The sequence below is a fragment of the Vespula vulgaris genome, chromosome 4 (genome assembly GCF_905475345.1).
Source record: "Vespula vulgaris chromosome 4, iyVesVulg1.1, whole genome shotgun sequence".
In the NCBI taxonomy this organism is placed as follows: Eukaryota; Metazoa; Arthropoda; class Insecta; order Hymenoptera; family Vespidae; genus Vespula; species Vespula vulgaris.
In genome coordinates, this window is record NC_066589.1 from 10,149,350 (window position 1) to 10,165,674 (window position 16,325).

Consider the following 16,325-nt stretch of genomic DNA (forward strand, 5'->3'; position numbering starts at 1 on the left):
TGGGTGGGGAGACGCGGCTTCTAGAGAAGCAGAAGCGACGTTGCTTGAAGCCGTCAGCGTCTACGTGCGAGGATACCCTTGCTCCTCGACGATTACATCCGGATCTCTCTTATTATTCTCTTCCTCTTGGTACTTCCTCCCCCTCGTTCTATCGAGTCCTTCCTCGCATTTCCAATTTTCAACCTTTCTCTCTTTTTCTTTCTCTAATTCTCTTATTCGACCCGTTCGTTCCTTCTCGGTATTAATTCGACTCATTTTTTCCAATCGACTTTTCGGCCAAACGATTTAACGCGCGAACCTACGCTCACACTTTCCATATACCGTTTATCCATCTAGAAAGCATTTCGACTTTCGAAACGTCTTATGGAATTCTATCGTCGTTCGTGTCATCGGAAGAGACGGATCGATCCGATGGCTCGAGTTTCCGCCGTTGCCGTTTTTCCCTTCGGTTTTCGATATTGTTTTACCGAGCGATCGGCCAGAAGGGCCGCTATTATTGGAATTTCGCCTCTTTCTTGCAATAAATTTGGCTTCGCGTTTTCCAGCGGGTTCTCTTTTTGCCAACGGAATCGAAATTTCCTCTTTTAACTTCGATCGTCGTGCCTAATTGATACGCGTTTCTTGCCATTCGATAATAAGGGCAATAGGTAGTCGAGAGCGCTATCGATTTAAGAGGTTAATTCTGTTTTTCTATGCGCCACGATTCACCGAAAGAAAAGAAGAACGACGGTTCGAGCGAAAAAAGGGATTGTATGGCAATCAGAGAGAGAGAGAGAGAGGAGACAGAGAGGGAAGGAGGAGAGAGGGGGGGCGGGAGAGAGGGAGAAATCGAATAGGAAGTCGACGTCAAAGTACTTACGTGCGCGAACGATCGAACCGAGCCCGAGAAAGAAGCTGATTGCCCCGGATATTATAATGATCGTATAGCTGGAAATTACCTCGCGCGATAAATACGCTGCTAGCTGTATGTGTGTTGTCGGCGATCGTGAATGATATCATCAGCGAATTATCGTAATTACATACTTCGGAGGTATTTCAAAGCGACGCGAGCTATTATTGAAAATTAGACGAGCTTGCGCAAATCAATTCGATGAGAGCGTTATGTTATTACCCTTACCAGGAGGTAAACGCGATCGTTTACGCGCACAACATAATCCGCAAACAATTTCTCCTATCGGCCTTCCTTTTCTTTCTCTTCCTCGACTCGTCGCAAGAATTCTCCCATGACCGTTTCGTCGTCCGACAGCGACGATTTAGAATCGACGACTCGGTTCTATAAAAATCGAGAGAGAACAAGGACGCGAGCGTAACGAGGAAACGAAGTTACTCTCTCGACTCGATCGTTACTCGGAGCGTGAATCTTCTCGCTCGCTCGCAACCGCGCTCCTTGCTCGGTTAGAATCATAATGAAAAAAATGCTTGTTGCGTATAATCGCCGCTTATCTAGCTCGTTAATGCTTCTAATTGACAAGCCGTTAACATCGTCTATGCGAGAAACTCTAATTAACAACGCGCTACTATTAGATCCGATCTAGGATTCTTAATTGCGCTCACGTCAGCTTACTTTCCTGCTCGTCTAACGAAACGGAACGACACGGCGAGTCGTACGGTTTAGCGCGATTTTCCTTGATCCTCGAGAACCGAGATAAAAGAGTAAAATAATAAAATATCGCGAACGACCAAAGCTACGGAAGGAGGCCGCTCCTTTTGAAGTGGTTTTCGTTAGGCTGGAAGTATTAAACGACTTCACCTGATCGTAACGTAGTAGACGGTAACGTGGCAGTACCCTCGGTAGTAACTTTCTAGGGCCAGGCCAGCTTTATTTCGTTAAACAAAGAAAAAACGAAAAAAGCAACGAGAGGAAGAGCCGAAACGAGCGGAAGCGGTCTCGGCGGTCTCTTTGATTCTATCAAACGCGACCGAGAGCAGAGCAGGCGTTTTAGACGAGGAGCGTTAGAAAGGCGCGCGTTCGTGCGCACGTGCTGCACCAAGAGATAACCAAGGCGTTTATGCGCGACTACGCTGCTCTCTCTCTCACACACACACGCCCGCACGCACACAGCACTCTAGGAAGAAAATCTAACGAACGCTTTCTCAGAAAAATCATCTACAAATTCGTTTACCTTATATCTACCTATTATTACCGGAGGAAAAATATGAGACGACACCTTTATCCGCGGCACGTCTTCTCTCTCGTTCCTCTCCGCCCTAGATATGGGTCATGAATATAAATCGTCCCTTACATCTCTAGCGATAGAGCGCGCGGAATAACGAAGCGTTTATCTAGACGCGGACTGTATGTGGGTACATAGGCGCCTATCGCGAATGCGTCGACGCGAGCACCACTTTTATCGATAGCGAGCGTATCGATACACGTACCTACGTATACGTGTGTCTACACGTTTCGATCGATAAAATAATATATTCATATGCGCGTATAAATATAGCAGCGTGTACGCGTGCATTCGCACTACCGACCCTCTTTTCCCGCTAGAAGAGTTATAAGCGTTCGATGCCGAGTAAAACGACGTGACTCGTACGTACGTTAAGCTTTCGCCGTATCGAAAAGCGTCGAATGCTTTACGACGGCGCCTCGTGTGTATGCCCTGAGATACGACTTTGATATTTAATATATTTCATCCTTTTCTACCTTTCCTATCGCGAGATCGACGATATATACGATCGTTGTAAAAAAGAGAAAGAGAGAAGATGGCCACTCTCAACGCCTCGATAACGCTAATGATTTTTGTTAATGATTTTTGGAAAGAGTCGTCTCTGTCCTTCTCGTTTGGTAACGAGAAAGAGAGTCACGCGGAGTGTAAATCCTGCGTCGAAGGAACGGTGACTCGTACTACGAAATTTATGAAAAATTTACAAACCCCTTGGGTGTGGTGGGGAAAGGAAGATTTTTGTCTATAAATCAATATCAAACGTAAGAAAATTCTCACTTTGTAAGAAGAAAAAAAAAGTCATCGAAAGAGCCCACGGTACACATATTTACACGGGTAAACTATTAATCTCTTGGAAAGAGACTACCAAAGTGTCCCGAATCGGTGAATCGGAGAGGGCGTTTCCTCGGCTCACCTACACAGAAAGAGATAGTCACGTATAAAAAGAAAAGGAGAGAAAGGAAGAAATGCCGATGGACCTCCCAATGGAGTTTCGAGATCCGTGGCTACTCTTCGATCGCCACAAGGTAGTCCTCGGGGTTGATGCTTCATTTGGGGAGAGCCCGTAATCTGCTTAGTCTGACGCTGATCCGGACAAATCGCCGCGCGGTTACGCGGCACTTATTCTCGTCTTTCGATGCTCTTTCCCTCCTCCTGCGCGTCCTTCTATCCCTCCTCTCGTCTCCCATCCTCACAACTTTCTTCCCCCCTACGTTTGCCCGCTTCAATCTGATTAACGGCGATGTCGATCGCTCGATACCGGCTCGGAAAAGAGCCATGACTTTCGATCATTCCAGGAGAATCACCGAGGAATCTTCTCCAATCTTCTCCACTAAACTATCCCTATCAATTTTTCTTCACGGGAATTGCCGTGACGATTTTTGAAAAGTATCAAAAAAAGAAAAAGGGAGAAAAAGAAAGGAAAGAAAGAAAGACGGAAAGAAACTGCTTCCATTCGCGCCCGAAAAGTACCGACGGTTACCGTTCGTGTTTCATCGAAGAACGATCAACGGGCCTTACCTCGACGTTAACTCGATGTTCCCGATCGTGGACGCATTTGGGTATTTGTGGTTTTCGCGTGGTTCGACGCGTTCGAAGATACGGGCACGCGTGACGGGCACGCAGTTTGCGACCATCTCGCGGTTCGATATTTCATAATACCATTAAAGAACGAACGAGAATCTCTACCTTCGACTCCACCTCCAGCCATTGGCCCTCTGTCACTCTCCGCAGGACGACGGTGAGCTAAACAGTCTCGCGTGACAGCTCTCGCAACAGCTCTCGCAACAATTCTCGCAACAACTCGCGCAACAGCTCGTGCAACGCTCGTAACAAATTGGACTTTGACGGCCGTCGGCTTGCCAGCCGGAGAAGAATAATGCTCGGCTTTAAGAGAAAAAGAGAAAGAGAGACTGCCACCCCTCTTGACTTTTTTAAACTAACCGCGAAAGCCTGCCACCCCTTTCCTTCCAACTCGAAATCGATCGCGTATCGGCAAACCATTTCTTTTTATTTATTTTCTTTCACGTACTCGCCCGGACTCGGAGCTGACTTAAAGCCAACATTTTCTTCTCCCTCTCTCTTTCATCCTTATTCTGGCTTTTCTTTTTCAAGCTCCGAGCGGAATAAATATCACGAGGTCGGTCGCCGCAAAAAACACTGAAAATTATACGGACCGCTGGTTGAATTAAAAAGCTGTCTCGCTCTCTCTCTCTCGGTGCTGCTCCCGGTTGTTATTCGCGGCGACTCCCTTGAAACCACTTAATTGTCCAAGCACAGGTGTAAGAGACGCTACGCGGAAAGCTGTCCGCGAAGGAGTCGACGATGCAATTATTTTCTACCTTTATAAAAATATTCTCAAATGTTCCCGCGCAGAAAGATTTGCTGCTTTCGTCGAACGTCGCTTTCTCGTACGTTGATCCATAATCCTCGCACTGTCCTGCCTCTAATGAATTAGTCCTTAAATTACGAAAGAAAGGAGATTCACATAATCCCTTTCGGCGTAGGAGAAAATCGTCTCGTTTACTCTCCCCGCCCCCCCCCCCTCTCTCTCTCTCTTTGGACTCTCTTCGAGCGTACAAGGTCCGACGACGACGATGGAAGTTCGGAGGGAGGACTTAATTAAAAGCAGATTTCCTTCGGCTTGCCAATTTCCTTTGCGGATATCGCTTAATCGCTCGACCACAGAAGTGCCACCAATTTGCCGACTACTACGCGTCTGTTCTTGGATTTTCTTTCAAAAGGGAGAGAAAGAGGGAGAGAGAGAGAGAGAGAGAGAAACAACGAAAGAAGAAAGAAAGAGGAGCCGAAAGAAAGAAAACGATCGCAGTTGGCACCCGAAATCTTCTTGGTAATCCCAAAATCAATCGAGAAGCACGAAAACGCCTATTAAGTCCAAGTTACTTAAATCCCCTCTCTCTCCTCCCTTCAAAGTGTCAAGCTCTTGGAAAAGTTCTCCCGGAGGACTTGCACATTAACGTCCGAGTTTAGAAGCTCTTTAAATATCTAGCCGTTGGCTCTTAATTAAAGGAAAAGTTAAAACGAAAGGATGAAACACGTCGAATAACGTTGTCGAAGCTTTTCAGCGGGTTCTCGTCTCTCAAAGAAAGTTACAACGTAATACCGTGAGTCGAGAATGCTCAATGATGTCGCGCAATACGTCGCGAACATAAAAATGGCGATCGGGTGAGAGGTCAATAACGATGCACTAACGAACGACTCGCACTTCCTCCGATGTTACTTCTTCCTTCTCCTCCATCCCCCGGAGATCCTGAACGTAACGAACAACGGCGGGCATATACGCTAGGGTAATTTACATGCACGCGCGTACGTATACACGTGTGTGCTCGAGCGCGCGCACGTCCAGAGTCATCACTAACACCAGCTTACGGAAGACGAATAGCAGCGATACGTCGCGTTCACCGGATTAAAAGGCAAATCGAAGCCGATCTCATATCCTCCGGCGATCCGCATAAATCTCTTTTTTAGTCGATACCTGCTATGTACGTGTAGATAGGCGCGCACCGACGCGTACGCGCACGATAAAACAAGGAGTTTTCGCTAAGAAAGCAACTTCTTTTGGACTCGCCGTCTTGCGATCGTTCCGCGCTTTTTGCACGAGTCGAAATTGCTCTCGAAAATCGACTTCGAATCTCAAACGAACGAGTTCGGGCGAAACGAGAGAAGAAGAAGAAGCGGAAAGGGCAAGAGAACGTTTTATCCCCCAGGATGAATATGATGTAAATAAATGAAGAGAACTGCCCTTAAGGGAGTGGATATATTAGGCGGGGGTAAGAAGTGTTATGAAACATAATTAGCGACCGCCGCCACTGACTCGCGATGATTACAGGGCGGTGAGCAAAAGTCGCCAGCGATGGAAGAAGAAGAAGAAGAAGAAGAAGAAGAAGAAGAAGACGACGAAGAAGAAGAAGAAGACGAAGGGGACGGAGGCGGAGAAGAGCAGAGGGAAGGTAGAAGGAGATAGATTTCCTGGCTACGAGCTACCTTCCTCGCCTTTCACTATCGCCGCTCTCGCACGTACACGCTTAAACGTCGCATGGAACACGCGCACGAAAAACACGCACCTATACGCGAACGTGCATAAGGAGAGGGTGAAACACATTGTCTATCGACGGCGCACTCATACAGGTGCCAAACGTACGGACACGCTGAATCTGCACGTCGTACGCTAGCCGCCTACGTGCCCGCCTAGCCAATGGCGTAGAAACTTTGTCCATCGTTTTTCCAACCTTTTCCCCATCCGAAAGTACGATATCGTCGCTCGAAAAACGGAAGCGACTTAAAAGATGGCAACGTACTTACGTTCTCGAAGAACCCCTCGATAATCGTTGGTGCATCGTTATTAAAATCTCCAAAAGATATCGCATTTTTCGAGGGTGGAACGAAAGAGGATTATACCACTGGCCTCGGTACGGTATACACATCGTACGTACATACGTACCTGCCTACCTACCCACCTATGTACGTAAGGTTAATGGTCCGCGGGTATAGTAATTGGTAGCGGTGCTCTCCATGAGGCTGCGTATCAGGCCCCGTAGGTGGGCGGGCACTACCTCGATCCTTTTTCGGATTTAATGATCGACCATTGAAAACGTAGAATATGCTCGATCCTTTGGTTCTTCCTGCCGAAGAAGAGAGATCATTGGCGTCAGCGAAAACCTTCCTTCTGTTTTCCTCCTAACAAAGAAATTATGTGAAAGGAAGGAGAGTCTAAAGGATGGAGATATAAGGGAAAGTCGAATATTCTTCCGATCGATAAACTCAGCGTCGTTGATTTTTTTCGAATTTCCCTTTCGCCTTCCTTTTTCGTTAGTTATTCGCCGTCGAGCTTTTCGGTTATCGATGAAAATCGCCTAAAAAAAATAAGAGAAAAGAAACGGGCCGTGATAAAAGGAAAGAGAGGAAAAGAGGAGGAAGCTTTTATTAGGGGGACCCGTTCTCATTATCGTAAGAAACTAAGGGAAAAAATGTTGCGCCCGACTCCGGGGATCGATTAAAAAGAAGAGCGAGGGTAAGCGGGAGGTCGTGGCTTGCTCGCGATATAGCTAATTTATTAGTCGCCATTCACCGTAACGTTTATGACCCCGGGAGCATCCTACCGGATCCTACGTCCTTCCTTGACGTACTGCTTTCCAGAAAAGTATCCCCACAAATTTTTATGGTCACCAGCGCGCTCGAATAACCGCACCGGTGCCTTTCCGTCGGGGCCCTTTAAGGGTCCTACCATCCGGTAAGAGCCTCGATATATCTGCTCTAACGTTTTGTCGCGAGAATACGACGAAGAGGCGGATCTACGTCGCGAATAATCTTGATCCGAAACTATCGATCTCGGTCCTCGCTCGAAAAATATTTGCGCAAGATGTGGAAAAGCGTCGCGTCGTTAGTGATCGTATTATGACGGCGATCGCTCGACGAGCGTACCGACTATCGAGTAAACGACAAAATTGCGATTTTCTCGATGCGTATCCGCATGCATTACGCTAATACGATAAAACGCGGCATATTACGAGAGTATAGGAAAGTAGGTACTTTATTTCATTCGCGGACTTGAATATGCTCGAAGAGCTCTACAAAAATAAGAAGGGTAAAGAAGAAAAATTTCGTCGAACGTGCGCGCCCTTCCTTCTTTTCCATTTTACTACGAGCTATCGGAAGAATCGGGAGAAGTAAGTAAAGAAGAAGAAGAAGAAGAAGAGCAGGGATAGACTCTGTATGCGCGCGTGTGTGTTCGAGTCTGCGTGTGGCGGTGTGCGAGGGAGAAGGCAATCGGTACGTTCGAAGGCGTCTTTCGCATAAAGACAACAGTCGCGGCCATTTCGTATGCCGTGCAACATGACAACATGCTGCGTTATCAGAATTATTGCTCACCCCCGCGTTTCTAACCAATACCGAGCTAATGCCGCGCGTTAACATTCGTGGGGTGTGCTTCGAAGGCTGGCATCCCCGCAAGCTGTGGCCGGACTATCCCACTCTCCCTCCTCCCTTCGTCTCTACCGCTCCATATTGCCTCGGTACACGTACGCATATGTCGCCGAATGCCCCGCACTCGCTCGCGCTCTCTCTCTCTCTCTCTCTCTCTCTCTCTCAAGTAGTCGTGGGCGGATCGCCACCCCTTGTTCCTCGTTCTGGAAGAGACAGCCTCGAAAGGGAGGCCTTCCTGCCTTCCAACTTGTATCACGTGCTTCCTCTTCTATTTATTATTCGGTTTCTACGCGCTCGCCTTACCGCGACTCCTACCATTCTCCTTACGGTGAATGTTACGTTAGACTGCGACAGAGAAAAGAGGGAGGAACCGACATTCTAATGTATTCGCGAACGTGGTACCACGTTTCAAAGTTTCCTCAATTTTTTTCCTTTCTTCCGTACCTTGGAAATTGCGGCATCGTGCTCCCTCGCTATTGCTACTTCCATCTTTCGTTCCTCGCAATACGATTTTATAGACTCGGCTTTAAAACAATCGAAAGATACGTTCTCTCTTCCTTCTCCGCAACTATTTCGTTTATCAACACCGGACGATTATTGCGTAAAACGCGACAAAGTTCGCTCGAACGAGATTGGTCGACGTTGGAGTCGCGCAACGAGTCGAAGCTATTAGCGAGAATTTCGTCGAGGGAGACTCGTTTCTCTCTCTCTCTCTCTATTATATTTTTTCTACCTTTCCATTTTCCCCTTTGTGGTTGCCTTCGTACTGAGAACCATGAAGAATCTCTTGTTTTGACGTGGCTGATTCTATCGCGAGAAAGCGAGATTAAACTGTTTACGGTCAAAACTGCTGCGAATTACTTGCGCTCGTTTTAATCCTTGATTTACGATCGAGAGAGAGAGAGGGAGAGAAAGAGACGGCCAATTTTTCCCTCTCGCTCGCTCTCTCTCTCCATCTATTCCAATCCCCGCAACGAATTTCAACTTAGCTTCGAAGGGGTTGCCAAAGCGTCCCCTCGACTCGTGCCACCAAAGTCTCCATAGATACTTTCCATTTTTTCACACGCACGTGCAAACGTAGATTCTCGGGCCTTTTCGGGACTGTTCCATCGATATTTTGTCGATACCTCGACAGTGTGATATCTTGTCGTTGTGTCTTATTTATGTACGACTACACGTATGACAGTTTAAAAAAGATATTTGACGGGTGGGTGTGGTAAATACTCGAGTGAGCGAGATAAGCGATAAAAAAGTTTGATTCTACGCTAGTAAATCTTCGCGTGGTGGGATTTACGACTCGGAAAGAGAAGGGCGAGAAGAAGAACGAAGGGAGACAAAGCCGTGGCGAATTCAATGAAATCGCTACTCGTTTCTAATTCACGAATTAGAGATCGGAACTTCGACCGTGAGAAATTGCCGTTTTACGATACACAATGGAAAAGAATAAGGAAGGGAACGACTTTAAATTTGTAACCACGCAAATCTATAGTCTCGAAAGGAGAAATTATTTGTACTTGGTCGCGTTGAATCATCGAAGGATAAATATTTTCTTTCCTAGCAATACACCGACCAGATGCATCCTCGAACGCAATGGTAAACGCTCGGTGAAGCGGGTGGGCGGTCGGTGGGCGGCCGGTGGGGCCACCTAAAGTAAATTGATTCAAATTAGTTCCCAATAGCGTGTAATAACGCGCGTTCCCGCGGCCTCCCTCTTTCTCTTTCTCTTTATACCCTTTATTTTGTCTTAGATACGTCATTATATTGCCCGCCGCCTAATACTTAGTCCGATAGCCAGAATTATTGCCTGCATACCAGGTGAACCATCACGTACAAATCGCCACGCAATGGAAGATTGCGCGCGTCGGGAGAGGAAAAGGAAGAGAGAGAGAGAGAGACAGAGACAGAGAGGGAAAAAGAGAGCTACAGAGAGATTGAAAACGATGGACGTCAAATTAATCGCGTTTAGAAATTGCGACATTATTTCAATGTCATCCGTCACTTCCGAAGGCGAATACAATTGTCATTGTCATTCGAGCAAATAAATTTGAAATCGAATAAAAATTTAAAGCGTGATGGATAGTGTTTACGCCTCTCAGGATATTAAAATCACGCTAAAAATATACTCTTTGATCTTGAAAAGAATTAATTCGTATCACTCCTCCTGTCTCTCGAATTTCTACATAATTCTACATATGGACTGGAAATGAAAGATAAAAGACGGTAAAACGTCTGACGTTCGTCTTCAATGTCGTAGACGATGACGACGACGGCGGCGACGGCAAGGCAGCAGTCGATGAGAATGGAGCGACGAGGTGGAATTAGTGTTTTCGTTATATACGTCTCTCGAGTGTTTCGTGGCTCCAACGATCACGACGAGTGCTTCGAAGGCTCTCTCTTTCTCGAGAAAGAGAGAGAGGGGGGAGAGAGAGAGAGAGAAAGAGAGAGAAAGCGTCTCGTCCCACCACAGACCTCTTCAAACATATTCTCGAGGATATCTCCTCGAGGTTGCGAGACCGAAAAACATTTTTCTCCGGGCAGCTCGACAATAGCGGCCGCGATTATACGGTAGCGCTGAAAACAACATTAGCGCGTAGCTACTTCAGAACGAGAAACGACTTGGATTGCTGACAAACGATGACGAGACGCTTCCTTTCGTTCGACTGAGAAGAAAAGAGAGCGAAAAAGAGAAAAGAATAAAGAGAGAAAGAAGAAGAAGAGAGTTATCTTTCAAGAGACGCGACCATAATGCCGAATTCGTTTTGGAAAGGTTCATCGTCGACTCGTTAACTCGTTTTATCGGTTATTAACTCAACCAACTTTTTTCGAAGCGGAGTTTATTCGCACGAAAAGCATCGCAAACTAATTGATTCGGTTTCGCGCGCATTAATGAATATCGATTAAAACGATACAAGAGGGTCTTTGATCCTGAGAGTTATTTACAAAAAAAAAAATGACTTTGTCCGATAGATCGAGGAGACGATAGAACGTTGAAAGGAAAGTCAAAGAGACGAAATGAAACTGGACGTTTCAATGATCGAGCAAGAAGCACGGGGTTGCGTCCAGTTTGAAAAACGAAACAAGCCTCTCCTTGACTCTCCGTTGCCGTCGCCGCTGATGCTGCTGGCTCGTAGAACGGTGAAACGCGTAGTAATGTATGCGGAGTTTCAGGCTCGCTCGTCAGTTTGGAGAGTTGAAATCTGGCTGGGACCTCCAAAGCGTATCTGATCCCTTGGCACTATAGTGATCCGTGAAACATCTTGTTAGCTCTGTATAAACGGATAAAAGGTAGGCTTATACAGGGTAGTTCACAAATAATGGGCAACGACGATGCCGAGCCATCGGAACGCCTACGCGCAATGACGTCGCACGAAAAATATTTCCGTCTCTTCGACGTCGAGTCTTTTCTATTCAACGAGATAAAAGCGAAAAAATCGTACGACGCGGATCCGCGTGAATATGCGGAAAGGTTGAAAAAAATCTCGGAAAGAGAGCCGCGTTACTGGATACGTTGCAACTTCATCCTGTTTCCGGCTGAAGGTAGAATCAGCTTGGATATCGGAGATGTAATAATCATCGTATCGCATTACTTCATTCCTATTTCGTTACGTCGCATCGGAATCGAATCTTCTTTCTTGGTAGACGGTCGTTTACGAATGAAAAATTTGAAGCGCCTCGCGAGCCGCCGCCTTTCTAACGGCGCTCTCGACGAATCAAGAAATAGAAACAGATTCCATACGGGGTTCCGCGTTTTTCTCGCGATCGAGTAAACGACGCTAAGAATCTCGAACGATGATTCTTATCTTGTCGGAATGCTCGCTCCTCTCTCTCTCTCTCTTCCTCTAGCTTCCTCCTCTACTCGACGGAACATTTAAAAATCCTAACTGGTAAACTCGACGATTAAAAAAATTTGTTCACTTTTAATCGACTCGGTGAACCTTCTCGATATCTTTTGCGTTGCGAATCGAAGCAGAAGAAAAGGAGAAGGAGGAGGAGGAGGAGAAGAAGAAGGAGAAGGTAGCCTCAGCGTCTGCGTTCCAAAGACTTGTGCATGCGAGACGAGCGTGTACCGGTGCGAAAGCTTGCCCTATTAGAATACGTCAGGCTCTCTTCAAGGATATATCCTCTCATTTTTTTGCCCTCTGCCCGTTATCGGATTCGTGGATCGTATATTCCTTTCGTCTACCGATCCTCTTCGTGGTCGCTCCTGCCACCGTTGCTAGTAGTTGTGAGCGCTCGTCTCGTACACAACGACGCGTAAAAGATTGCACGTTTCTGCGACTCGCAGAACGGTTCTACTGGCACGCAAGAAGGTAAACGATCTATAGAAATAACGGAATGAAATGAATTTTCATCGATAGGGAAAAAGGAAGGGCGATTAGGAGAAAGGGAGGAAAAGAATATTTTCTGAATAGGAAGGAGAAGATACACGTAGATTCTCAAAGAAGGCGAAGGCGAAGGCGAAGGCGAAGGCGAAGGCAAGGCAAAGGCAAGACGAAGAAGAGGGCTAATACACGGCCGTGACATATACGCCGTACGCACATACACGAGGGTGGGCCGACGAGTGGCAGGTTGTACCCGGAATACCCACCGCGGTGCATCGCTCAGTGGGGTCTCCCTCTTATTCTAAGTGCTGGTCGAGCCGAGAAGAGGACCGAGCCCGATGTTATCTTCCCGGTTGGAGAGGGATAAAAGCTTAAAGGCTGCAGCCAACTACGATGATACCCCCGGTTATACGAGAGTGTCAGGACGCTTCAACTTTTCCATCTCGCCTCCCCCCATTCCCTCTCGCATCGCCTATGCACGTTGCGTGGCTGCCTGCTCCTCTCCGCGTGTCCTTTGCCTGTGTCCGTTTACGTGTATGCGTCTACGTTTGCTTGTTTAAGTGCGCGCGCGAAGACGACTTTCGGAGAGAGGGTGGAGGGTGATGAGACGCGGAGAAGGGCAGATCGGAATGCGGTGACCAGCAGGCAAGCCAACGAGGGCTCCTGAGATGAAAGGAGAAAGGGGGAGGGGATATACCTAGCCAAGAGACGCGGCCAACACATCGGGGACAGTGACGTACCCCCCGCGGAGCTACGGAATATATCCACGCGAGCGACCGCGTCTCGACCGTGTGTACGCGCCTTCTCGCGAGAAGACCGGATAAAAGCCGGACTCTATACTCTACCTGCGAACGTTTCATCCCCCTGACCCGTTCAACGGACTACTCGAGAATGGGACTTTCATTGCTCGAATCATTCCGCTGCGAGAACGAACAAACCCCGTGTCTTTTTTACGAAGCAGATCAACAAATATCTCTACGTCGGAAACTACGTGTCTTATCGGTCTACCCGCTCACTAAAAATCCACTTATCTTTCTTTCTTCTTCTTTGTCCGAGATAATAACGACTCGAAATTCTTAATAAATAGTCGTTCGAATCATATCGCGTAAAATCCAGCGAAGCTGTTCGCACTCGTCGCTCGTCGCGATCTCTAATCTTGGAATCGAATTGTTTCATCGAAATGGACGATTTTTAAATTGACGATTCTCGCGTGCACAACAACGATTCTCCGAAGAGGAGCGCTTTGAAATCGAGAGGAGGAGAATCGACGTCAAAAAAGGAATAGAAGGAGAAGGCTAATACAAATAGCCGCTGGAGTAAGAATCGGCGGGGGCGGTAGATAACGAGGACGATGACAGCAACGATGATTTAGCGGCGCGAGAAAGTTAATGGCCGCGTCGGGGCCCTCGGGCCCACGACGCTATTCTTCAGAAACATTCACAACACTCTTCTGTCCCTAGGGTTCTCTCTCTCTCTCTCTCTCTCTCTCTCTCTCTCTCTCTCTCTCTCTCTCTCTCCCTCCCTCTCTCTCTCTCTCCTCCGCTTCGTGAGAGACCCCCCGGGGATTCCACACGAAGCCTTTACCCCCAGCGTGTGCCAATTCATTCCCACTCGCGGACCGGCGTTAGGCTTGGTTTATGGTAGCATTTACAATTATAATCGGCCCATTCGCTCGCGATAAACGAGAGAAAGAGAGAGAAAGAGAACCCCTCGTACTCCTCCGACACAGCTCTTGGACTCTCATCGCTCCTCCATCACCCAGTTTTGTGGGGCCCTATAGCACCTTCGTTTCGTCGAAGATCGTACAACCCGATCTTATATTATCGCTTCGTTTTCTTCATCTCGATAAAGAAGGCTTGCGTTCGAGGAACGAGTATAATCTTCTTGATAAGTGTTCGAGGCATAGACAAGCCTTCGACTAATTGGAAAATATAAACGTCGTCGATTTTGAGAAGTGTGATAGAAGACGGATCAAAATTGTAATCTTTTTTCTTTTTCTTTTTTTTTCTTTTCTTTTCATTTCGATTCCAAGAAGACCATCGGGTTCTTCCGATCATTGGACTCGACCATTGGATTCTTCCGATCGTGCTTTATCCCCTCGTCCGATTACGATCTAACTTCGGCAAAGTGCCGTGACACCTTCGACGGATCCTCTAGAAAGGAAGAAGAAGTTCCTTCGAGAGATCATCGACGGGTCAGGGCCAGTGTGAAAAGGTTTCGGGCAGCAGGTGTCTACGGGCTCTCCCGAGAAAGAGTGAGAAAGAAAAGGAGAAAGAGAGAGAGAGGGTAAAAGAGAAGAGAGATGAAAATCTCGCGTTGGTATTTATCGCTCGAAAAGCCGTGCCACGCCCACACTCCGCTGCCCACAAATCAATCAATGAGAATCTATCTCTTTGGAAAGGATGCGGGATCGCGTAGGGAGCGGCAAAAAGAGAGAGGGAACGAGAAGAGAAGGATATTGAAAAGAAGCGTGCACGTCAAAAAACGACAAAGACAGAAAGAGAAAAGAAAAGACGTCGATTTGTCAAGCTCGAAACACAGCGGCTGATTATATCCACAGCGATAACGCTAACGAGACTGACGCGTTATCAATATATCAAGAAACGGGTGTGTCGGAAGTGACTGGCGCGAGAAAAAGAGGTTTGCTATACTCGAAAACGATATTAAAGATAAAGAGCTGCTCCTACAAAAAGTCTTTGAAATCTTTGGAAAGGAGATGCGAGAACACGCGCGCGCGCGCATACACACACACGCGCGCGCGCACGGCATTAATAAGAGTTCAAGCTCCGGGAAGGCTACGAAGAAATCAGTTTGTCAAGAGAATGTTGAAGAGAGAGAGGGGGGGTGGGAGGGAGGGAGGGCGAGGGAGAAACGAAACGAGAGACGAAGAGGAAGGAGCGACAGGATCCATAAACGTGAATCGAGAAACGAGCCGAGCCGAATCAGCGTAGCCAATTCAGCCTTTGTATATGACCCTTAGGCGAGTCATTTGTCGTGTTAATAATTATAAGAAGGTGTGACCCCTCACTCGCGCTACACCTACGGACAGCCATATTTATGGATTTCGAGGCCGCGAGCCTCGGCCTCGGGGAATACACGTGGAGCCGCGGGGGGTGACGTAAACTAACCGCCGGTTAATTATTGTCCACTCCACGGCGGGCCCGTCGTCCCTCCACGATCTTCGCCAGAGAAGAAGAGCCGAGCCGAGCCGAGCCGAGCCGGACCGAGCAGAAGGGAGTGGAGGTGGTAAGGCCCCACCGCGTGGACCCAGCTCGGTGGTGGGAGTCCAACATTCTCGTTCTCGTCTCGTGGAACCCGCTAAGGGCCCAGAACTACCGTGGTAGCATTCAATTAGCCTCGCGGCATGTGAAATATTATTGTCTGCCTCGCTTCATACACTCGATTTTTAAAAGAGAAGAAAGAAAGGCATTACGCCGACCTTCTAATATATTTCACTACTGAATCATCCAAGCAACCCCCGGTGATTCCACGGTCGTTGCACGACCACCAACACCACGCGTCCCGTACTCTATACTCCCTTCCCTCTCCTTCGTTCTGTCTCGCTCGCGCGAACGATGCCGATTCTTCTTCGTTTTTCGGAGTCACCGTGGAAATTTGAGATCTCCAATTCGCGTGTCCGAAAATGTCCTTTCTTTGTGCTCACCGTTAAGGGTAGCGGGGGGTCTACCTACGTAGGAGCGACGTTCATTGAAAACGGCCAGAAACGGATAAAGCTGGACGATGGTATGAAGATATATTCGCAATTTATTCTCGCATAAAACGAGTAGAGATTTACAGCGTGCCGCCTTCGCCCGGCCGTACATGATCGATGTATTCTCGCGAGACGACACGCGAAGGAACACGGATATTACGTGTACCCTCGAAAATCGTA